This window comes from Coregonus clupeaformis, chromosome 18 (assembly GCF_020615455.1).
Source record: "Coregonus clupeaformis isolate EN_2021a chromosome 18, ASM2061545v1, whole genome shotgun sequence".
Taxonomy (NCBI): domain Eukaryota; kingdom Metazoa; phylum Chordata; class Actinopteri; order Salmoniformes; family Salmonidae; genus Coregonus; species Coregonus clupeaformis.
In genome coordinates, this window is record NC_059209.1 from 26,363,058 (window position 1) to 26,387,452 (window position 24,395).

The following is a 24,395-nucleotide window of genomic DNA, read 5'->3' on the forward strand; positions in this document are numbered from 1 at the left end:
CTGCTGCATATGAAATGATCTGGACTGCCCTGACTTTGGCAACCTCATTCTTTCCCCCTTGTCGGGCAATCGAAAGATGTAGCTTCATGGTTTCCACCACAATTGCAACATGTCACATTTTCCTCACTTTTAAAACACATGATATTATCTTTTCCACAACTTGGACATCTTGGCTTCTCCCTTCTGCAAACACTTGAAACATGACCAAAAGCTTTACAATGATCACACTGCATTGGTCTTCGGATAAATGCTTTGACTCTGTAGTTTATATACCCCAACTGCACTTGGGTAGGGAGAGACTCCATATCAAAAAACTAAAGAACAGAGACTCTAAACTTTTTCACCATTCACCACCCGATTCATCCGACGTGCATCAATCACACCATCAACTTCCCACGAGACGACAGATATAACCCCCTTAAGGAGTGCCCTGTTCGGAAGAGACGCACACGACACGTCAAACGTTTCAAATCGTTCCTTCTAGCACAAAAAAATCTAAACAAGCACGCCTCTCGTGATCCTCACAGCTTTCACTTTACCCAGCACTCTCTCCACCAGTTTGGATATCTCAAATGGTTTCTTCAAGATTGGTACTCTGCTCAGCTGTTCCTTATTAACAAACCGTACTCCTACTAGATAAGAAGGGTCATTCTCATCACTGTACCCTACTTTGCTCCGTTTCCATTCTTTTGGACAATACTCCAATTCTCCTTGACTACCGCCAGTGGATTCAGAATTCACTTCATCGTCCGCTTCCACCATCTTTTTCCAGCCTCCAAACAAACCCTTCGTCGTGGTGTGTGCATTTGATTTGTTTTGCTGGTAGGATAGACCGGCACTTTCAGATCAATGTCATTGAACGAATGTGAACTGCACTTACCCAGTTGATGGTCCCAGAATGGCCCGGGCGTAAATCGCGTGCACCCTAAGATAACGTAGTAGGCGTAACCGTCTAGCAAAATACACTGTGATTGGCTGATACAAACCCCTGAGTGAAGGTTATGGAGATTTTTCAGATTTCTAATTTCAGTATTACTGCACTGTCGAAGCTAGAAGCACAAACATTTTGCTAAACCAGCAATAACATCTGCTAAACACGTGTATGTGACAAATAAAATGTGATTTGATTTGACTATTAGCTACGTTTGACAGTTTATGTAAATGTAATCATTTAAGTTAGTTGATAGAGCATTTAAATTAGTTGATATAAGTATTTTTTGGCAATGCAAGTGTGACCGGTTAGGAACCATAGTTAGTTTTGGTCAGTGTTTCCTGTGGAACCACAATTAGTGCGAAACATGTAAAACGTATAAAACCGCCCCTTCTTAAATCCTATCTGCAGATGAGAGCGTTGTCTTGAAGTTGATGGCTGGTCTGTGCTGCTTCGGGGACCAGCTGTTTGAGAATAAATGTTTTGCGCATGGTCGATTGATTGAGGCTACTGAGAAGAGTCCATGTGTTTGGAGAGCCTTTGGGGGTACAAGCAGTTAATTGAAACTTGTGATGGGAAGCCAAGGCTTTCTGAAGCATTTGGGGCGTTCACAAAATTGGGCCGAAAAACTGTTCAATTACTTGGAGCTTTTAACACAATGCACATTAGTGACATCTGTTGGTCATAAATGAAAAGCAGCATTTTATATTTATTTACAGTATACGTTTTTTCCATACTATTCATCAAATCTCCATGGCGCAGCGGTTTAGAATTTCTGCACAAACTGTCAGAAACCGTCTCAGAGAAGCTCATCTGCGTGCTCGTCGTCCTCACCAGAGTCTTGACCTGACTGCAGTTCGGTGTCAACCATCTTCAGTGGGCAAATGCTCACCTTCGATGGCCACTGGAACGTTGGAGAAGTGTACCCTTCATGGATGAATCCCGGGTTTCAACTGTACCGGGCAGATGGCTGACAGCGTTTATGGCGTCGTGTGGGCGAGCGGTTTGCTGATGTCAAGGTTGTGAACAGAGTACTCCATGGTGGCGGTGGGGTTATGGTATGGGCAGGAATAAGCTACAGACAACAGACATAATTGCATTTTATCAATGGCAATTTGAATGCACAGAGATACCGTGACAAGACCCTGAGGCCCATTGTCGTGCCTTTCATCAGCTGCCATCACCAGCATGATAATGCACGGCCCCATGTCGCAAGGATCTGTACACAATTCCTGGAAGCTGAAAATGTCTCAGTTCTTCCATGGCCTGCATACTTACCAGACATGTCACCCACTGAGCGTGTTTGGGATGCTCTGAATCGACATGTACAACAGTGTGTTCCAGTTCCCGCCAATATCCAGCAACTTCGCACAGCCATTTGTATTTATTAGGGATCCCCATTAGTTCCTGCCAAGGCAGCAGCTACTTTTCCTGGGGTCAAAACACATTAAGGCACTTACAGCGCATTCAGAAAGTATTCAGACCCCTTGACTTTTTCCACATTTTGTTACGTTACAGCCTTATTCTAAAATTGACTAAATTGTTTTTTTTCCTCATCAATCTACACACAATACCTCATAATGACAAAGCAAAAAGAGGTTTTTAGATTTTTTTGCAAATTGATTAAAATGTAAAAGATGAAATATCACCCTTTACTCAGTACTTTGTTGAAGCACATTTGGCAGCGATTACAGCCTCAAGTCTTCTTGGGTATGACGCTACAAGCTTGGCACACCTGTATTTGGGGAGTTTCTCCCATTCTTCTCTGCAGATCCTCTCAAGCTCCGTCAGGTTGGATGGGGAGCGTCGCTACACAGCTATTTTCAGGTCTCTCCAGAGATGTTAGATTGGGTTCAAGTCTGGGCTCTGGCTGGGCCACTCAAGGACGTTCAGAGACTTGTCCCGAAGCCAGTCCTACATTGTCTTGGCTGTGTGCTTAGGGTCGTTGTCCTGTTGGAAGGTGAACCTTCGCCCCAGTCTGAGGTCCTGAGCGCTCTGGAGCAGATTTTCATCAAGGATCTCTCTATACGTTGCTCCGTTCATCTTTCTCTCGATCCTGACTAGTCTCCCAGTCCCTGCCGCTGAAAAACATCCCCACAGCATGATGCTGCCACCACCATGCTTCACCGTAGGGATGGTGCCAGGTTTCCTCCAGACGTGACGCTTGGCATTCAGGCCAAAGAGTTCAATCATGGTTTCATCAGACCAGAGAATCTTGTTTCTCATGGTCTGAGAGTCCTTTAGGTGCCTTTTGACAAACTCCAAGTGGGCTGTCATGTGCCTTTTACTGAGGAGTGGCTTCCCGTCTGGCCACTCTACCATAAAGGCCTGATTGGTGGATTGCTGCAGAGATGGTTGTCCTTCTGGAAGGTTCTACCATCTCCACAGATTAACTCTGGAGCTCTGTCAGAGTGACCATCGGGTTCTTGGTCACCTCCCTGACCAAGGCCCTTCTCCCCTGATTGCTCAATATAGCCGGGAGGCCAGCTCTAGGAAGAGTCTTGGTGGTTTCACATTTCTTCCATTTAAGAATGATGGAGGCCACTTTGTTCTTGGGGACCTTCAATGCTGTTTTTGGTACCTTTCCCCAGATCTGTGCCTCGACACAATCTTGTCTCGTAGCTCTACGGACAATTCCTTCGACCTCATGGCTTGGTTTTTGCTCTGACATGCACTGTCAACTGTGGGACCTTATATAGACAGGTGTGTGCCTTTCCAAATCATGCCCAATCAATTGAATTTACCACAGGTGGAAGTTGTAGAAACAGCTCAAGGATGATCAATGGAAACAGGATGCACCTGAGCTCAATTTCGTGTCTCATAGTAAAGGGTCTGAATAAATAAGGTATTTATGTTTTTTATTTTTAATAAATGTGCAAAAATGTCTAAATACCTGTTTTTGCTTTTTCATTATGGGGTATTGATGAGAAAAAATTACATAATTTAATAAATTTTAGAATAAGGCTGTAATGTAACAAAATGTGGAAAAAGGGAAGGTGTTTGAATACTTTCAGAATGCACTGTACATCACAAATAAAACAAAAGATAAAACGGTACATCTTTTAACATTATTACACCGCTACGTATCTACAATACAAAATGTATAATACCACCATACAACAATATTACAATGTACAGGCCAGTCAAGTTCTTCCACACCGATCTTGACAAACCATTTCTGTATGGACCTCGCTTTGTGCACGGGGGCATTGTCATGCTGAAACAGGAAAGGGCCTTCCCCAAACTGTTGCCACAAAGTTGGAAGCACAGAATTGTCTAGAATGTCATTGTATGCTGTAGCGTTAAGATTTCCCTTCACTGTCTGGAACTAAGGGGCCTAGCCCGAACCATGGAAAACAGGAGTTCAATGGTGGCGAGCTTTACAATACTCCAGCCGACGCTTGGTATTGCGCATGGTGATCTTAGGCTTGTGTGCGGCTGCTCGGCCATGGAAACCCATTTCATGAAGCTCCCGATGGACAGGTCTTGTGCTGACGTTGCTTCCAGAGGCAGTTTGGAACTCGGTAGTGAGTGTTGCAATCGGGGATTGACGATTTTAACACGTTACGCGCTTCAGCATTTCGCGGTCCCGTTCTGTGAGCTTGTGTGGCCTACCACTTCGCGGCTGAGCCGTTGTTGCTCCTAGACGTTTCCACTTCACAATAACAGCACATACAGTTGACTGGGGCAGCTCTAGCAGGGCAGAAATCTGACTAACTGACTTGTTGGAAAGGTGGCATCCTATGACGGTGCCACATTGAAAGTCACTGAGCTCTTCAGTAGGCCATTCTACTTCCAGTGTTTGTCTATGGAGATTACATGGCGGTGTGCTCAATTTTATACACCTGTCAGCAATGGGTGTGGCTGAAATAGCCAAATCCACTAATTTGTAGGGTTGTCCACATACTTTTGTATATATAGTGTATGTTTTGTCACACAACTCAATGCCACAGATGTCTCAAGTTTTGAGGGAGGGTGCAATTGGCATGCTGACTGCAGGAATGTCCACCAGAGCTGTTGCCAGAGAATTTAATGTTAATTTCTCTACCATAAGCCGCCTTCAACGTCATTTTAGAGAATTTGGCAGTACGTCCAACCGGCCTCACAACTGCAGACCACATGTAATCACGCCAGCCCAGGACCACCACATCCGGCTTCTTCACCTGCAGGATCGTCTGAGACCAGTCACCCGTACAGATGATGAAACTGTGGGTTTGCACAACTGAAGAATTTCTGCACAAACAGTCAGAAACCATCTCAGGGAAGCTCATCTGCGTGCTCGTTGTCCTCACCAGGGTCTTGACCTGACTGCAGTTTGGCGTCATAACAGACTTGAGTGGGCAAATGCTCACCTTTGATGGCCACTGGCACGCTGGAGAAGTGCGCTCTTCACAGATTAATCCTGGTTTCAACTGTACCGGGCAGATTTCAGACAGCTGTAGGGCTTCATGTGGGCGAGCGGTTTGCTGATGTCAACGTTGTGAACAGAGTGCGTCATGGTGGCGGTAGGGTTATGGTGTGGGCAGGCATAAGCTACAGACAACGAACATAATTGCATTTTATCGATGGCAATTTCAATGCACAGAGATACCGTGACAAGATCCTGAGGCCCATTGTCTTGCCATTCATCCACCACCATCACCTCATGTTTCAGCATGATAATGCACGGCCCCATGTCGCAAGGATCTGTACACAATTCCTGGAAGCTTTAAATGTCCCAGTTCTTCCATGGCCTGCATACTCACCAGACATGTCACCCATTGAGAATGTTTGGGATGCTCTGGATCGACAGCGTGTTCCAGTTCCCGCCAATATCCAGCAACTTCGTACAGCCACTGAAGAGGAGTGGGACAACATTCCACAGGCCACAATCAACCAGTGGTGAAAAAAGTACCCAATTGTCATACTTGAGTAAAAGTAAAGATACCTTAATATAAAATGACTAAAGTAAAAGAGAAAATCACCCAGTAAAATACTACTTGAGTAAAAGTCTAAAAGTATTTGGTTTTAAATATACTTACGTATCAAAGGTAAATGTAATTGCTAAAATATACGTAAGTGTCAAAAGTAAAAGTATAAATCATTTCAAATTCCTTATATTATGTCACGACCGTCTTGAAAGGGAGCAGACCAATACGCAGCGCGTTGAGTGAACATGATGACTTTAATGAGTAAAGCACGTAAATACAAAACAAAAGACGATAGTGAAGTCCAACAGTGACAAAGACTGAACCTGGAACAAAAACCCACAACACCCACAGGAAAACATACAGATAAATATGGCTCCCAATCAGAGATAACGAGCCGACAGCTGACACTCGTTACCTCCGATTGGGAGTCATTGAACCCAACAAAGAAATACAACACATAGAACCACCCAACCAAACAAAACACCACGAACGAACACACCCTGGCTCAACACACAAAGTCCCGGAGCCAGAGCGTGACAGTACCCCCTAAAGGCGCGGACTGCGACCGCGCCTCAATAAGGCTAAACAAGGGAGGGCTGGGTGGGCATACCTCTTCGGCGGTGGTTCTGGCTCTGGCCGTGGTCCCCACCCCACCAAAGTCACTACCCGCTTACGTAGCCTCCTCCACATGACCACCCCCAACTAAACCCCACTGGATTAAGGGGCGGCACCGACTAAAGGGCAGCACCGGACTAAGGGGCAGCACCGGACTAAGGGGCAGCACCGGACTAAGGGGCAGTACCGGACTAAGGGGCAGCACCAGGATAAGGGGCAGCACCGGGCTAAGGGACAGCACCGGACTCAATGGCGGATCCTGGCTGGCTGGCTCTGGCGGATCCTGGCTGGACGGCTCATGGCTGGCTGAAGGATCTGGCTGCTCATGGCTGGCTGACGGATCTGGCTGCTCATGGCTGGCTGACGGATCTGGCTGCTCATGGCTGGCCGACGGATCTGGCTGCTCATGGCTGGCCGACGGATCTGGCTGCTCATGGCTGGCTGACGGATCTGGCTGCTCATGGCCGGCTGACGGATCTGGCTGCTCATGGCTGGCGGAAGGCTCTGGCTGATCCTGTCTGGCGGAAGGCTCTGGCTGATCCTGTCTGGCGGAAGGCTCTGGCTGATCCTGTCTGGCGGAAGGCTCTAGCGGCTCCGGTCTGGCGGACGGCTCTGAAGGCTCATGGCAGACGGGCGGCTTTGCAGGCTCCGTACAGACGGGCAGTTCATGCAGCGCTTGGCAGACGGACAGTTCAGACGGCGTTGAACAGACAGGCAGTTCAGGCGCCGTTGGGCAGACGGGCAGTTCAAGCGCCGTTGGGCAGACGGGCAGTTCAGGTGCCGTTGGGCAGACGGCAGACTGGCCGTCTGAGGCGCACCGTAGGCCTGGTGCGTGGTGCCGGAACTGGAGGTACCGGGCTGAGGACACGCATCTCAGGGCTAGTGCGGGGAGAAGGAACAGGCCGGACCGGGCTGGCGACGCGCACCGTAGGTTTGGTGCGAGTGGCAGGAACAGGCCGGGTCGGGCTGGCGACGCGCACCGTAGACTTGGTGCGGGTGGCAGGAACAGGCCGGACCGGGCTGGCGACGCGCACCGTAGGTTTGGTGCGAGTGGCAGGAACAGGCCGGGTCGGGCTGGCGACGCGCACCGTAGGTTTGGTGCGAGTGGCAGGAACAGGCCGGGCTGGGCTGGCGACGCACACCGTAGGTTCTGTGCGTGGAGCAGGAACAGGCCGGGCTGGGCTGGCGACGCACACCGTAGGTTCTGTGCGTGGAGCAGGAACAGGCCGGGCTGGGCTGGCGACGCACACCGTAGGTTCTGTGCGTGGAGCAGGAACAGGCCGGGCTGGGCTGGCGACGCACACCGTAGGTTCTGTGCGTGGAGCAGGAACAGGCCGGGCTGGGCTGGCGACGCACACCGTAGGTTCTGTGCGTGGAGCAGGAACAGGCCGGGCTGGGCTGGCGACGCACACCGTAGGTTCTGTGCGTGGAGCAGGAACAGGCCGGGCTGGGCTGGCGACGCACACCGTAGGTTCTGTGCGTGGAGCAGGAACAGGCCGGGCTGGACTGGCGACGCACACCGTGGGCTTGATGCGTGGAGTAGGAACAGGCCGGTCCGTACTGGGAACACACACCACTGGCTTTAACTGGGGATCAGGAACGGGCCGGACCGGACTGGTAACACACATCAGTCTCTCACGCCGTGCCGCAACAACTTCCCTTCCTCTACTCGCCAATGGCTCCCGTAATCCGATAGCCTTCTCTCCACGTCTCCCTGTGGCAGCCTCCTGCTGCCCAGCCGCCAAGCCATGTGCCCCCCCAAAAACGTTTTGGGGTTGCCTCTCGTCCTTCCAACGATGACCCTGCTGACGCCGTTGCTCCTCTCCGCCAGGGCCTTGATCTTCCCCAAGGTCCCTTGCCCCCGAGCATGTCCTCCCAGGACCACGATTTGCCCACCTGGGCCATCGCCAGCCTCTCGATCTCCTTACCAGGCGCCTCCTCCCATGTCCAGTCTCTTTGCTCCTGGACATGCTGCTTGGTCCTTTTATGGTGGGTTTTTCTGTCACGACCGTCTTGAAAGGGAGCAGACCAATACGCAGCGCGTTGAGTGAACATGATGACTTTAATGAGTAAAGCACGTAAATACAAAACAAAAGACGATAGTGAAGTCCAACAGTGACAAAGACTGAACCTGGAACAAAAACCCACAACACCCACAGGAAAACATACAGATAAATATGGCTCCCAATCAGAGATAACGAGCCGACAGCTGACACTCGTTACCTCCGATTGGGAGTCATTGAACCCAACAAAGAAATACAACACATAGAACCACCCAACCAAACAAAACACCACGAAACGAACACACCCTGGCTCAACACACAAAGTCCCGGAGCCAGAGCGTGACATATTAAGCAAACCCAAAACAATTTACGGATAGCCAGGGGCACGCTTCAACACTCAGACATCGTTTACAAACGAAGCATGTGTTTAGTGAGTCCGCCAGATCAGAGGCAGTAGGGATGACCAGGGATGTACTCTTGATAAGTGTGTGAAATAGACAATTTTCCTGTCCTGCTAATCATTCAAAATATAACGAGTACTTTTGGGTGTCAGGGAAAATTTATAAAGTACATCATTTTCTTTAGGAATGTAGTGAAGTAAAAGTAAAAGTTGTCAAAAATATAAATAGTAAAGTAAAGATACCCCAAAAAACTACTTAAGTAGTACTTTCAAGTATTTTTACTTACGTACTTTACACCATTGCAATCAATAGCCTGATCAAATCTATGTGAAGGAGATGTGTCGCTCTGCACGAGGTAAATGATGGTCACACCAGATACTGACTGGTCTTCTGATCCACGCCCCTACATTTTGTTAAAGGTATCTGTGACCAACAGATGCATATGACAAGCATAGGCCATCCATCAATGCCTCTCCAGCGAACTCTACTTCGTTGAAGGAGTAGCCGATCTATGCTACACTGAACAAAACTATAAAACGCAACATGCAACAATTTCTAAGATTTTACTAAATTACAGTTCACATAAGGAAATCAGTCTATTGAAATAAATTCATTAGGCCCTAATCTATGGATTTTAAATGACTGGGAACACGGATATGCATCTGTTGTTCACAGATACTTTAAAAAAAGATTTTGGGACATGGATCAGAAAACCAGCCAGTATCTGGTGTGACCACAATTTACCTCATGCAGCGCAACACATTTCCATCATATAGAGTTGATCAGGCTGTTGATTGTGGCCTGTGGAATGTTGTCACACTCCTCTTCAACACAGGTACAGACACATGCATGCGCACACAAATAGTAGCACACGCACTCTACACACACATACAGTACCAGTCAAAAGTTTGGACACACCTACTCATTCAAGGGTTTTTCTTAATTTTTACTATTTTCTACATTGTAGAATAATAGTGAAGACATCAAAACTATGAAATAACACATATGGAATCATGTAGTAAACAAAAAAGTGTTAAACAAATCAAAATATATTTTATATTTGAGATTCTTCAAATAGCCACCCTTTGCCTGTCTGTGACCTCGTGCAGAGCGACACATCTCCTTCACATAGATTTGATCAGGCTATTGATTGCAATGGTGTAAAGTACTTTAGTAAAAATACTTGAAAGTACTACTTAAGTAGTTTTTTGGGGTATCTTTACTTTACTATTTATATTTTTGACAACTTTTACTTTTACTTTTACTTCACTACATTCCTAAAGAAAATGATGTACTTTATACATTTTCCCTGACACCCAAAAGTACTCGTTATATTTTGAATGATTAGCAGGACAGGAAAATTGTCTAATTCACACACTTATCAAGAGTACATCCCTGGTCATCCCTACTGCCTCTGATGTCTGAGTGTTGAGGCGTGCCCCTGGCTATCCGTAAATTGTTTTGGGTTTGCTTAATATAAGGAATTTGAAATGATTTATACTTTTACTTTTGACACTTACGTATATTTTAGCAATTACATTTACCTTTGATACGTAAGTATATTTAAAACCAAATACTTTTAGACTTTTACTCAAGTAGTATTTTACTGGGTGATTTTCTCTTTTACTTTAGTCATTTTATATTAAGGTATCTTTACTTTTACTCAAGTATGACAATTGGGTACTTTTTTCACCACTGGTTGATTGTGGCCTGTGGAATGTTGTCCCACTCCTCTTCAGTGGCTGTACGAAGTTGCTGGATATTGGCGGGAACTGGAACACGCTGTCGATCCAGAGCATCCCAAACATTCTCAATGGGTGACATGTCTGGTGAGTATGCAGGCCATGGAAGAACTGGGACATTTAAAGCTTCCAGGAATTGTGTACAGATCCTTGCAACATGGGGCCGTGCATTATCATGCTGAAACATGAGGTGATGGTGGTGGATGAATGGCAAGACAATGGGCCTCAGGATCTTGTCACGGTATCTCTGTGCATTGAAATTGCCATCGATAAAATGCAATTATGTTCGTTGTCTGTAGCTTATGCCTGCCCACACCATAACCCCACCGCCACCATGACGCACTCTGTTCACAACGTTGACATCAGCAAACCGCTCGCCCACATGAAGCCCTACAGCTGTCTGAAATCTGCCCGGTACAGTTGAAACCAGGATTAATCTGTGAAGAGCGCACTTCTCCAGCGTGCCAGTGGCCATCAAAGGTGAGCATTTGCCCACTCAAGTCTGTTATGACGCCAAACTGCAGTCAGGTCAAGACCCTGGTGAGGACAACGAGCACGCAGATGAGCTTCCCTGAGATGGTTTCTGACTGTTTGTGCAGAAATTCTTCAGTTGTGCAAACCCACAGTTTCATCATCTGTACGGGTGACTGGTCTCAGACGATCCTGCAGGTGAAGAAGCCGGATGTGGTGGTCCTGGGCTGGCGTGATTACATGTGGTCTGCAGTTGTGAGGCCGGTTGGACGTACTGCCAAATTCTCTAAAATGACGTTGAAGGCGGCTTATGGTAGAGAAATTAACATTAAATTCTCTGGCAACAGCTCTGGTGGACATTCCTGCAGTCAGCATGCCAATTGCACCCTCCCTCAAAACTTGAGACATCTGTGGCATTGAGTTGTGTGACAAAACATACACTATATATACAAAAGTATTTGGACAACCCTACAAATTAGTGGATTTGGCTATTTCAGCCACACCCATTGCTGACAGGTGTATAAAATTGAGCACACCGCCATGTAATCTCCATAGACAAACACTGGAAGTAGAATGGCCTACTGAAGAGCTCAGTGACTTTCAATGTGGCACCGTCATAGGATGCCACCTTTCCAACAAGTCAGTTAGTCAGATTTCTGCCCTGCTAGAGCTGCCCCAGTCAACTGTATGTGCTGTTATTGTGAAGTGGAAACGTCTAGGAGCAACAACGGCTCAGCCTCGAAGTGGTAGGCCACACAAGCTCACAGAATGGGACCGCCAAATGCTGAAGCACGTAGCGTGTCAAAATCGTCAATCCCCGATTGCAACACTCACTACCGAGTTCCAAACTGCCTCTGGAAGCAACGTCAGCACAAGACCTCTCCATCGGGAGCTTCATGAAATGGGTTTCCATGGCCGAGCAGCCGCACACAAGCCTAAGATCACCATGCGCAATACCAAGCGTCGGCTGGAGTATTGTAAAGCTCGCCGCCATTGAACTCCTGTTTTCCATGGTTCGGGCTAGGCCCCTTAGTTCCAGACAGTGAAGGGAAATCTTAACGCTACAGCATACAATGACATTCTAGACAATTCTGTGCTTCCAACTTTGTGGCAACAGTTTGGGGAAGGCCCTTTCCTGTTTCAGCATGAAAATGTCCCCGTGCACAAAGCGAGGTCCATACAGAAATGGTTTGTCAAGATCGGTGTGGAAGAACTTGACTGGCCTGCACAGAGCCCTGACCTCAACCCCATCGAACACCTTTGGGATGAATTGGAACGTCAACTGCGAGCCAGACCTAATCGCCCAACATCAGTGCCCGACCTCACTAATGCTCTTGTGGCTGAATGGAAGCAAGTTCCTGCAGCAATGTTACAACATCTAGTGGAAAGCCTTCCCATAAGAGTGGAGGTTGTTATAGCAGCAAAGGGGGGACCAACTCCATATTAATGCCCAGGATTTTGGAATGAGATGTTTGACGAGCAGGTGTCCACATACTTTTGTTCATGTAGTGTATTTGAGAGTGGCCTTTTATTGTCCCCAGCACAAGGTGCACCTGTGTAATGCCAATGCTGTTTAATTAGCTTTTTGATATGCCACGCCTGTCAGGTGGATGGATTTTCTTGGCAAAGGAGAAATGATCACTAACAGGGATGTAAATAATGTGTGCACAGAATTTGAGAGAAATAAGCTTTTTGTGCTTGTGGAACATTTCTGGGTTATTTTATTTCAGCTCATGAAACATGGGACCAACACTTTACATGTTGCGTTTAAATTTTAGTTCAGGATACATAGCCTACAAATTATGAATTCGATCATATGCAGGTGAGTTCATTCGTTTCAAAGTAGAATGCAAAGTATTCAGTTTATGCAAAGATTGACGGCTTTTAAGCCAACCACGTAAGAGATATTCTGTCTCTGCTTTAATTGAAAGTAGGTTCACCCAATCATAATAGAGTTCCTCGAAGGCTCCGTGATAGGGGTGGGATTCAAATTATATGTTCGCTCTGACAGTTTTGTTGCACCGGCGCTGTTTGTGTAAGAGAGCAGTTTGAAACGGGCAATTGAGGCCACAGGTTTGGGTCAGGGACAGACTTTATTTTTTAAACAAAAATTTGCTGTCAAAACTCTATTTGACGCTATTGAAGAATTTGCGACGTTTCACAGTGATTTCTGTTTTGTTTTTGGAGATGGGACAGAATTAGACTATAAATAGCGTAGTTAAAAATAACTTGCTTTGATTTCATATTGAATGAATCATAGACTGAATTTTTTTAAGTAAGGAATAATTATTTGTCCTCTCGCTTAACCCTCCATATATTGAGCAAATAAAACATTGGCTAAACCAATCACGGACTACACACTTATTCTCGGGCACCGTACGAGAATAACAGTAGCGCTGTCGTTTGCTACAAAAAACATTGAAAAGAGAAGAAATCATTATTCGGATTGGTCATGTATGTTGTCGACGTTTTTGAGGTACAATTCATAGACGAAGAAGAATAGGCTAGAAGTGTGAGGTGATTTATTTAACCAGCGCAAGGAACCATCTGGTGATTGCATCGCCAAGTTTACACAGCTCCTGCGTGCGCGTACTATCCCTAAACTCCAGTGGAAGGGAGGAGTAGAAGGTAAGAAATGTGCTATAATGTTCCTGGTTATATAGAAAACGTCGAAATTTGATTCAAGAGTATCGTTTTCATTTTAGCAGAAGAACAAACATAATCTATTATTCCTACGTAGTCGTACACGCTACAATGCTTTGCGATTGTAATCGAGATTGAAGGATGTGTGAGCCAGTGTGGAGTGTTGTGGGGTATCTTACGCGGAGTTGGTGTATATTTATGGCACTTAATTGTACACTAGTAAAATGAATATTTTTTTATTAAACAAAATTGCATTCGATAAAATAACCATTCCAGCCTATTATCAATTGTAGATTGCTTATCTCATGCCATATAATGCTTAACGACATATATCGATTGTAATAGAGTAACCACAGAGATTGTAGAATATGACTGGATTTTTTGTCCTCTTACATTAGTGTACTGTTTCATAAAGCATGAAAATTGCAAATCCATGTCGTGTGTTTGCTGAATATATACAACAATGAATATGTCGTGCACTGCCTCCTGATTCTGCAGATCTAAGAACACACAAATGGTCATCGATTGTGTCGAAGGGAAGTGCCTCTGTCTGCCCGGGGCACCTACAATAGGCTACCTACCTGCAGCGTCTTTGCAATACTTCAAAAATAATTATGATATTTTTATGCAAACCCCATGCAATGCAAAATACAGTCAAATATTCTTTATAGTAACACATGGGGTGAATACATTCGAATATTCATTAGACAGTTGTTTTTCCCCCAAGATGTAACAAATGAATGTGAAGATGTTATTTTAGCTGTGGCGTGACCTGTCAATCATTTCCCTCTCTCTTTGTGTTTCCCTGTTGCTGAGTGAGTGACTGGGTATCCATGGTCATGTCTAGATGGGCTATAGCGTTTGTTTTGCCTTTCAGTTCTCAACTTGTAATATACCCAGTTTGGAAAGGGGGCACTTGCGAGTTGCAGCTGTAATTATTTGTGATGGGGTACCATCCGTTTTATGTGGCTTTCCTCTTGAAGCCTGAACACCCTTTATGTACACACTCTGATAGGCCCAATATAATGAAATGCATGCGTCTCGCCATCAACATAGAGGAGTTTGATTTGTTAAATTCAGTTGACGTGACGGCTGTGTGAGCAAATAAAGCAGGTTGACGTTTGCCATGAATCTTGCCGTAGAGGCAGAACAGCGATTTCTGCTCAATGGGCCAGCTGCAAAGTCAAAATTGTCTATCGTAAAAATGTATGGGAAAAAAGTAGCCTTTTGGTCTTAATTTAAGGTTAGGGTTAGGCATTAGTGTTAGCAGTGTAGTTAAGATTAGGCTTAGGTTTAAAATAAATTTGATGACTTTGTTGCGGTGATCAGGTAGTGACCACTCTGCAGAGCTGCTTCCAGTACATGAGTCATCCCAATAAATGCCAACCTGCGAAAATAGATTCGGTTGGATGGGATTGACATGCAGTGTAGTATGAATGAATATAAATAGCTGTTGCAGTCGGTCACAAGTCATGCTCTGGAGAGCTGCTGCCACAGCTTCTGCCCAGTTGGCAGTTTTATTCTACGTTAAATCCTAATTTAGATTTATATATATGTGCAATAGTACTACTCCGAATGCATGGAAATAACTTATTTTCTAGTTTGTATGTGTTTGTGTCACAAGTTATTCACATAGATGAAAGTACAGTGCTTGACTTGGACTGAAATAGGTGCCGGTACTCATTTTGGGTGCCGGTACTGTTTATATGTAGGTGTAGGAGCCCCACAATACTTTTGAGCGACTATTCTATAAGAGGCGCAGGAGCTCAAGCAGTAGAACATTTGAGGTGCGGGTACTCTACTCCGGTGAGCTCCTGCCCAAGTCAAGCACTGAAAGTACAGGAATCATATGCAACCAACTATGGATGGATGTTATTGGTTCAAGTGCTTTCCCTTTTTGAGTTCCATCTATTTATATTATAGATAAGCATGTGCTACACTAATAATTTCTCAGAAAGGCCACTGTGGCCCTCAGGCCCCATCAGCTAATTGATGAATGTGTTTGTTTGCCATAGTTCTAGCATTGAGGGACAATATTATGGCACGATTTCAGTGCCAACAGAAATTGTATTTTAATTCCATAATTTTGAATTTGTAAATAAGGTAAAAACCTGTTTTCGCTTTTTGTGTAGATTGATGAGGAAAAAACCCTTGAATGAGTAGGTGTGTCCAAACTTTTGACTGGGACTGTGTATATATATATATATATGTTATAAAAATGTTATAAATTGATTTGCATTTTAATGAGGGAAATAAGTATTTGACCCCCTCTCAATCAGAATGATTACTGGCTCCCAGGTGTCTTTTATACAGGTAACGAACTGAGATTAGGAGCACACTCTTAAAGGGAGTGCTCCTAATCTCAGCTTGTTACCTGTATAAAAGACACCTGTCCACAGAATCAATCAATCAGATTCCAAACTCTCCACCATGGCCAAGACCAAAGAGCTCTCCAAGGATGTCAGGGACAAGATTGTAGACCTACACAAGACTGGAATGGGCTACAAGACCATCGCCAAGCAGCTTGGTGAGAAGGTGACAACAGTTGGTGCGATTATTCGCAAATGGAAGAAACACAAAAGCACTGTCAATCTCCCTCGTCTTGGGGCTCCATGCAAGATCTCACCTCGTGGAGTTGCAATGATCATGAGAACGGTGAGGAATCAGCCCAGAACTACACAGGAGGATCTTGTCAATGATCTCAAGGCAGCTGGGACCATAGTCACCAAGAAAACCATTGGTAACACATTACGCCGTGAAGGACTGAAATCCTGCAGTGCCCGCAAGGTCCCCCTGCTCAAGAAAGCACATATACAGGCCCGTCTGAAGTTTGCCAATGAACATCTGAATGATTCAGAGGAGAACTGGGTGAAAGTGTTGTGGTCAGATGAGACCAAAATTGAGCTCTTTGGCATCAACTCAACTCGCCGTGTTTGGAGGAGGAGGAATGCTGCCTATGACCCCAAGAACACCATCCCCACCGTCAAACATGGAGGTGGAAACATTATGCTTTGGGTGTGTTTTTCTGCTAAGGGGACAGGACAACTTCACTGCATCAAAGGGACGATGGACGGGGCCATGTACCGTCAAATCTTGGGTGAGAACCTCCTTCCCTCAGCCAGGGCATTGAAAATGGTTCGTGGATGGGTATTCCAGCATGACAATGACCCAAAACACACGGCCAAGGCAACAAAGGAGTGGCTCAAGAAGAAGCACATTAAGGTCTTGGAGTGGCCTAGCCAGTCTCCAGACCTTAATCTCATAGAAAATCTGTGGAGGGAGCTGAAGGTTCGAGTTGCCAAATGTCAGCCTCGAAACCTTAATGACTTGGAGAAGATCTGCAAAGAGGAGTGGGACAAAATCCCTCCTGAGATGTGTGCAAACCTGGTGGTCAACTACAAGAAACGTCTGACCTCTGTGATTGCCAACAAGGGTTTTGCCACCAAGTACTAAGTCATGTTTTGCAGAGGGGTCAAATACTTATTTCCCTCATTAAAATGCTAATCAATTTATAACATTTTTGACATGCGTTTTTCTGGATTTTTTTGTTGTTATTCTGTCTCTCACTGTTCAAATAAACCTACCATTAAAATTATAGACTGATCATGTCTTTGTCAGTGGGCAAACGTACAAAATCAGCAGGGGATCCAATACTTTTTTCCCTCACTGTATATATATCTATCACAGTGCATTTGGCAAGTATTCAGACCCCTTGACTTTTTCTACATTTTGTTATGTTACAGCTTTATTCTAAAATTGATTAAATTACTTTTTTTCCTCATCAATCTACACCCAATACCACATGTCAAAGCTAAAACCGGTTTTTAGAAATGTTTGCAAATGTATTCAACATAAACAGATACCTAATTTACATAAGTATTCACACACTTTGCTATGAGAATCAAAATTGAGCTCAGGTGCATCCTGTTTCCATTGATCATCCTTGATGTTTCTACAACTTGATTGGAGTCCACCTGTGGTAAATTCAATTGATTGGACATGATTTGGAAAGGCACACACCTGTCTATGTACCTTCCCACAGTTGACAGTGCATGTCAGAGCAAAAACCAAGCCATGAGGTCAAAGGAATTGTCCGTAGAGCTCTGAGACAGGATTGTGTCGAGGCACAGATCTGGGGAAGGGTGGCAAAAAAATTCTGCAGCATTGAAGGTCCCCAAGAACACAGTGGCCTCCATTTCTTTTATACATTTTGTATTGTACTCCCTTTTTCTCCCCATTTTCAATCTTGACTCATCGCTGCAACTCCCCAACGGGCTCGGGAGGTGAAGGTCAAGTCCTGCGTCCTCCGAAAACATGACCCGCTTCTTAACACCCGCCTGCACCAATGTGTCGGAGGAAACACCGTTCAACTGATGACCAAGGTCAGCCTGCAGGTGCCTGGCCCGCCACAAGGAGTCACTAGAGCACAATGAGCCAATGCTCCCCTAACCCAGACGACGCTGGGCCAATTATGCGCCGCACTATGAGACACCCGATCACGGCCGGTTGTGATACAGCCCGGGATCGAACCCGGGTCTGTAGTGACGCCTCTAGCACTGCAATGCAGTGCCTTAGACCGCTGCACCACTCGGGAGGCCCCGGCCTCCATCATTCTTAAAAGGAAGAAGTTTGGAACCACCAAGACTCTTCCTAGAGCTGGCCGCCCAGCCAAACTGAGCAATCGGGGGAGAAGGGCCTTGGTCAGGGAGGTGACCAAGAACCCGATGGTCACTCTGACAGAGCTCTGTGGTCTGTGTAGCTCAATTGGTAGAGCATGGCGCTTGTAACGCCAGGGTAGTGGGTTCAATCCCCGGGACCACCCATACGTAAAAATGTATGCGCACATGACTGTAAGTCGCTTTGGATAAAAGCGTCTGCTAAATGGCATATTATTATTTTATAGATGGGAGAACCTTGCAGAAGGACAACCATCTCTGCAGCACTCCACCAATCAGGCCTTTATGGTAGCGTGGCCAGACGGAAGCCACTCCTCAGTAAAAGGCACATGACAGCCCGCTTGAAATTAGCCAGAAATCACCTAAAGACTCTCAGACCATGAGAAACAACATTCTCTGGTCTGATGAAACCAAGATTGAACTCTTTGGCCTGAATGCCAAGTGTCACGTCTGGAGGAAACCTGGCACCAGCCCTACGGTGAAGCATGGTGGTGGCAGCATCATGCTGTGGGGATGTTTTTCAGCGGCAGGGACTGGGAGACTAGTCAGGATCGAGGTAAAGATGAACGGTGCAAAGTACAGAGATCCTTGATGAAAGCCTGCTCCAGAGTGCTCAGGACCTCAGACTGGGGCGACGGTTCAGCTTCCAATGTGACAATGACCCTAAGCACACAGCCAAGACAACGCAGGAGTGGCTTCGGGACAAGTCTCTGAGAGAGACCGGACTTGAACCTGATCTAACATATTTGTAGAGACCTGAAAATAGCTGTGCAGCAACGCTCCCCATCCAACCTGACATAGTTTGAGAGGATCTACAGAGAAGAATGGGAGAAACTCCCCAAATACAGGTGTGCCAAGCTTGTAGCGTCATACCCAAGAAGACTTCAGGCTGTAATCGCTGCCAAAGGTGCTTCAACAAAACACTGAGTAAAGGGTTTGTTGTTTCAGTTTTTTATTTGTAATACATTTGCAAAAATGTCAAAACCTGTTTTTGCTTTGTCATTATGGGGTCTTTTGTGTAGATTGATGAGGGAAATAAACAATTTCATCATTTTTAGAATAATGCTGTAACGTAACAACATTTGGAAAAAGTCAAGGGGTCTGAATACTTTCCGAAATTTCAGTTTCAATATGGTAGATATTGCATTGATTGTCTGTGTATCAAGTTTACAAACTATAATTTCAAGTTTCCTTGATTTATTTTTCAAATTCAGTTCTCTACACTCAGATTCTAAACCAGAGATGACATCCTGGTACTTTGCCAGCCAGGAAAGGTATAGGAGAACTGAAGCTTCTAGCGGTTTCTGAAGCCAATCTGACATGTTTAATTTATTTTCTTCTTATGAATTTGGCTCGTGTTTGAACTGTTTTTGGCTATAAGCTATTATGACCCCATTCCTGAAAGATAAGACTCTCTGGAGCATGGACATGCCTTCTGTTCCCCTCTATGATTATCACAAGCATAGCAATAAACGTTATAAAGGAGTTTCAGTAAAAACACAATTTGGTCCCCGTAAGAATATAGTTGAATAGCCCTTCTAAGGATAGCCTTTCCACTCCCTATTTAATCTTCCTCTTGTGACTGACTTGGTTCGATCCAGGTTCCTTTATGTCACAAGACTGTGTTAGCCCACTTAGCTAAAGCCTAGAAATTTGATTTATAGGGGTGAGTTCAGGAAGTTCACATAAATGACAACACGCTGCTTGCTTAAAGGAAAACTCCACTCAAACTATCTTTTAGTATTTTTTTCATTAGTCCACTGTTGATACAGTCCCAAAATGTTTTGCATGTCAGCAGTCAAGTTTTCAAGATATAGGATTGTCACTTGCCACATGTGGTTTGCGTGATATGATGATGTGGCAAGTGACACTTTGCTTCTTGAAAGTCCAATATCTTGAAAAACGGACTGCTTTGACATACAAAACATTTTGGGACTGTTAGCAGTGTAGTAATGAAAAAAATGCCTAAATATAGTTTTTGATTGGATTTTTCCTTTTAATGTATGAGCTGAATCAGGGGGATACCAAGACTCGAACTCAGGACCTCTGCCTCGCAAACACACGTGACCGCCCTCCTGAAGCATTCCAACCCACTGTGCTATTGAACAAGGCCTTCTTCAATTGCCAAGGGGCGACACTTCAGGCTGATTAGTGAGTTTCACAGATTCCTAAATTATCTGTTACATTCACTTCCCAAACGCACTCCACAGCGACCCCAGTGGTTGAGCTGAGCGCAACTGCAGAATCGAGTTCAGCGGCACCATTGTAAAGGACGTCACGCTGCCTGCTTAGTGAGTACCGCTTACCCCTGATTCAGCTCATACGGAGACTTGAAAATAGGACTTCTGCCCTGAAAACACACGTGATCACTCTCCTAAAGCATTCCAACCCATCTTGCTATTAAAAAGGGCCTTCAATTGCGCAAGGGGTGACACTTTAGGCTGAGGAGTGAGTTTCACAGATTCCCATCTGCTACACGAGGATTCCCCAACTGGTTGCCCGCAGGCTGAATTTGCCCTGAAGTTGGTTTTATTTGGCCCCCCCAAGTTTTCTGAGCAAAAAACATATTTTACAAAATAATAATTTTATAATTTTAATTTTTGGACATAAGACTGTAAAAACACCAGGAAATCAGCTCAAAGTAATTATAATTTTGGAAATCTGTTCCCAAGTATTCCCACACATAATAGAGAGACACATGATCATATACATGGTTTGAAATTATGATTTATTTTTTGGTCAAATATTATACAGTATCTGTTTGGGCATCTTGCGGCCAATTTTCGGTCTACAAATTATTTGTAATTAGAGTTGTAGTAATTAGAGTTGTAGCCAAATACATTTAAACTCAGTTTTTCACAATTCCTGACATTTAATCCTAGTAAAAATTCCCTGTCTTAGGTCAGTTAGGATCATCACTTTATTTTAAGAATGTGAAATGTCAGAATAATATGAGTGACTTATTTCAGCTTTTATTTCTTTCATCACATTCCCAGTGGGTCAGAAGTTTACATACACTCAATTAGTATTTGTTGCACGCTTTTTCAGTTCTGCCCACACATTTTCTATAGGATTGAGGTCAGGGCTTTGTGATGGTCACTCCAATACCTTGACATTGTTGTCCTTAAGCCATTCTGCCACAACTTTGGAAGTATGCTTGGGGTCATTGTCCATTTGGAAGACCCATTTGCGACCAAGCTTTAACTTCCTGACTGATGTCTTGAGATGTTGCTTCAATATATCCACATAATTTTCCTTCCTCATGATGCCATCTTTTTTGTGAAGTGCACCCATCCCTCCTGCAGCAAAGCACCCACACAGCATGATGCTGCCACCCCCGTGTTTCATGGTTGGGATGGTGTTCTTCGGCTTGCAAGCATTCCCCTTTTTCCTCCAAACATCACGATGGTCATTATGGCCAAACAGTTCTATTTTTGTTTCATCAGACCAGAAGACATTTCTCTAAAAAGTACGATCTTTGTCCCCATGTGCAGTTGCAAACCGTAGTCTGGCTTTTTTATGGTGGTTTTGGAGCAGTGGCTTCTTCCTTGCTGAGCGACCTTTCAAGTTATGTCGATATAGGACTAGTTTTACTGTGGCTACAGATACTTTTGTACCTGTTTCCTCCAGCATCTTCACAAGGTCCTTTGCTGTTGTTCTGGGATTGATTTGCACCAATGTACGTTCATCTCTAGGAGACAGAACGCGTCTCCTTCCTAAGCGGTATGACGGCTGCGTGGTCCCATGGTGTTTATACTTGCGTACTATTGTTTGTACAGATGAACGTGGTACCTTCAGGCGTTTGGAAATTGCACCTAAGGATGAACCAGACTTGTGGAGGTCTACAATTTTTTTTCTGATGTCTTGGCTGATTTCTTTTGATTTTCCCATGATGTCCACAGGTACACCTCCAATTGACACAAATGATGTCAATTAGCTTATCAGAAGCTTCTAAAGCCATGACATGATTTTCTGGAATTTTCCAAGCTGTTTAAAGGCACAGTCAACTTAGAGTATGTAAACTTCTGACCCACTGGAATTGTGATACAGTGAATTATAAGTGAAATAATCTGTCTGTAAATAATTGTTGGAAAAACTACTTGTGTCATGCACAAAGTAGATGTCCTAACTGACTTGCCAAAAGTATAGTTTGTTAACAAGAAATGTGTGGAGTGGTTGAAAAATGAGTTTTAATGACTCCAACCTAAGTGTATGTAAACTTCCGACTTCAACTGTACATTCCGGCCCCCCGACCATCCGCTTAAGAACAAAATCGTCCCGCAGCTGAATCTAGTTGATGATCCCTGTGCTACACTAATACAAGTCTTCAAGAGACAGCAATGTTACTCATCAAAAGAGCGTGGTTTGGTGGTCCATGCTTATTTTATGAGCAACCTTGCCTGAAATCTGAAGACGTGTTTGTTTGACATATGTGAGTTTGTGTTAGACATGTTAGTTTCAGGTCTCCGGCAAGGGTAGTCATTATAAGGGTAACATGTGACTGACTGGGTTAAGACTGTTAGCCTGCTGAGCTAAAGCCTAGGCATTGGTCCTGTGACTTGGATGGGTCTCTTCAAAGAGGAGGTAAAAAGGGGTGTGAAGTGTAACAATGGTGGTTCGGTGACCACGCTCGCGTTATTAATAACTTGTCTGAGACCTGAAATGTTGCATTGCCTGGCACAGGAGACCTGGGTAAGAACCCCGTCAGTCAAACTAACGCATGTCTTCAGGTCTCAGGCAAAGTTGCTCATCACATGCATGGATCACCAAACTACCTCCTGTTGCACTCTCATTGAATGGGGTGCACAGATCCTGCTGCTTCTGTTTGCCACAGAAAGTGTTGTTGTTGTATAGTAGGTCTGATTTCCAACCCAGTCAGTTATATTGGTGCCATGATCTTTGAGTATGAGGTTAAAGCGGGGTGAAATGTAACCGAGTGGTTCGATGAACCTTGCTGGAGACTTGTAGACTTCTGTTAGCTTCCTGAGCTTTAGCTAAGTTGGCTAACACAGTATTGTGACATGCAGGAGACCTGGTTCTAACCCAGTCAGTCACAAGAACACAATTAAATAGGGAGTGGAAGGCTATCCTTTTGGGACACTCCTTTCTAACGTGTCCTGCACGGCCAGTGATCATCAGAGGGCAACATGTTCCAGAGATTCTTAGCTTTCAGGAATGGGGTAATAGCTTATAGCCAAAATGGTTCAAACGCTAAAGCCAAATTCATAGGAAGAAAATAAATTCAACCAGCCACATTGGCTTCAGAAAACGGCAGAAGCTTTGGTTTACCACAGAGAGCATCTGTTTTCCTCAACCTTTACCTTTCCTGGCTGGCAAAGTACCAGGATGTTGTCTCTGGTTTAGGAACTGAATTTGATAACTCAATCTGAATGCATCTGAGAAGTTTAATATATAGTTTGTAAACTTGATACACAGACAATACAATGCCTTCGGAAAGTATTCAGACCCCTTGAATTTTTCCACATTTTGTTAGATTACAGCCTTATTCTAAAATTGGTTAAATAGTTTTTTCCCTCATCAATCTACACACACTACCCCATAATGTCAAAGAAAAAACAGGTTATTTTTTTTTGCTAATAACATTTACAGTATTCCGACCCTTTACTCAGTACTTTGTTGAAGCACCTTTGGCAGAAATTACAGCCCTGTGTCATCTTGGGTATGACGCTACAAGCTTGGCACACCTGTATTTGGGGAGTTTCTCCCATTCTTCTCTGCATATCCTCTCAAGCTCTGTTAGGTTGGATGGGGAGCATTGCTGCACAGCTATTTTCAGGTCTCTCCAGAGATGATTGATCAGGTTCAAGTCCGGGCTCTGGCTGGGCCACTCAAGGACATTCAGAGGCTTGTCCCAAAGTCACTTCTACATTGTCTTGGCTGTGTGCTTAGGATCATTGTCCTGTTGGAAGGTGAACCTTCGCCCCAGTCTGAGGTCCTGAGCGCTCTGGAGCAGGTTTTCATTAAGGATCTCTCTGCTCCGTT

The 24,395-nt window shown here is 44.8% G+C and overlaps 1 protein-coding gene across 1 annotated transcript in view; it reads left to right on the forward strand.

The window, feature by feature from the left end:
- The first annotated feature begins 13,104 nt into the window (after nt 1-13,104).
- The window catches only part of LOC121530643 (armadillo repeat protein deleted in velo-cardio-facial syndrome homolog), a 344,238-nt gene continuing 332,947 nt past the window's right edge, over nt 13,105-24,395 (forward strand). Inside the window, exon 1 of the mRNA XM_041835760.2 lies at nt 13,105-13,701. The gene's annotated coding sequence lies outside the window, so the exon portion shown is untranslated. The remainder of the gene's footprint in view (nt 13,702-24,395) is intronic.